Source organism: Myotis davidii, unplaced genomic scaffold (genome assembly GCF_000327345.1).
Source record: "Myotis davidii unplaced genomic scaffold, ASM32734v1 scaffold914, whole genome shotgun sequence".
Classification (NCBI taxonomy): Eukaryota; Metazoa; Chordata; class Mammalia; order Chiroptera; family Vespertilionidae; genus Myotis; species Myotis davidii.
The window spans coordinates 495,691-496,690 of record NW_006285484.1 but is presented as its reverse complement, the minus strand read 5'-3'; positions in this window follow the sequence as shown (position 1 = coordinate 496,690).

Below are 1,000 nucleotides of genomic sequence, written 5' to 3'. Positions count from 1 at the left end.
GGGCTCCCTGTCTAGGAGCCTTTGCACTTTTTCACTCTGTTTCTTGTCCACAGGTCTCCTCTTCCATGGTTATTGCCTGTAGACAAGAAACAGAGTGAGTAGTTACAGCAGAAAACATAAATTAGTTCCCAAAGCCTAAGTTATTTACTGTCTGGCCTTGACAGAAAAAGTTTGCCTATACCTGCCATACACAATTCGTAAATGAATGAATGTGGCTATGTTCCAATAAAACTTTATTTATAGACACTGATATTTGAATTATATATCATTTTCAAGTTTCTCAAAATATTCTTTTATTTTTTTTTCAAACTTTTAAAATGTTAAAAACCATTCTTTGTTCATGGACTGCACAAAAAAATGCAGCAGGCTGAATTTGACCTACAGGCTGTAGTCTGTTGACCCCCAGTTTAAGCCCAGTTTCTGCTATTTGCAATGAAATGCAACCTAACTGAGTCCATGCGCGTGCTAAGGCAGCACTGCCGTCTCCTTCTAGCCGCTATCATGATCATCTACCGGGACCTCATCAACCATGATGAGATGTTCTCCAACATCTACAAGATTCAGAAGATGGCAGACCAGCTGTGCCTAGAGGTAGAGGGGAAGATGGTCAGTAAGACAGAGAGTAACATTGGTGAATCACTTGTTGGTGGAAATGCCTCCTCTGAAGGCTTGGAGGGCAAAGGTACCGAAAGCACAGTAATCACTAGTGTAGAAGCATCAAAAGTTGGGAGACAGGAAGGAGCGTGACAGCACTAAGACATCTAATCAGCTGGCAGGTAAGCAATCAAAACAAACCACTCAACTTTCTATGGATTTTTGTCATCTATGATTTTCCGCCCCTCAACCTTGGCATGATTGTCTAGGAACTAATATATCTTGGCATTTAGGTTTTAATATTTGAAGTTCATCAGTTTCACCTGAGTGTCTTTCTTCTGTTCAGTTCAAGTAGAACTAAACATGTTTTACATTATTTTTAAAATCACATATAATATGATGCTGT